This window comes from Populus euphratica, unplaced genomic scaffold, assembly GCF_000495115.2.
Source record: "Populus euphratica unplaced genomic scaffold, PopEup_1.0 scaffold5248.1, whole genome shotgun sequence".
Lineage (NCBI taxonomy): Eukaryota > Viridiplantae > Streptophyta > Magnoliopsida > Malpighiales > Salicaceae > Populus > Populus euphratica.
The window spans coordinates 440-765 of NW_011505041.1; positions in this window are offsets into that span (position 1 = coordinate 440).

A 326-nucleotide genomic window follows, 5' to 3' on the forward strand; every position below is an offset into this window, starting at 1 on the left:
CTTTATATCAATTTGAGAAAATTATTTAAACAATTACAACAAATTAACACTACGAAAATATATATTTTATTCTCATTACAAATTTAATTTGCATATCAACCTTAAATGACTGTAATCTTGGGGATGTGAGCTATCTTAGGCCAGTCCTCTCCTAAATCTTTCTCACACCTTTTCTCCAAATTTGGACATTCTTCGATTATTAGCGATTGGAGAGAAGTGAGATGTTGGATACTCTCTGGCAATGAATTCAGCTCTGGACATCCATAAAGCACCAAATCCTCAAGTGCCGTCAGATGCCGCACTCCCTCTGATAGAGATGTGAATTT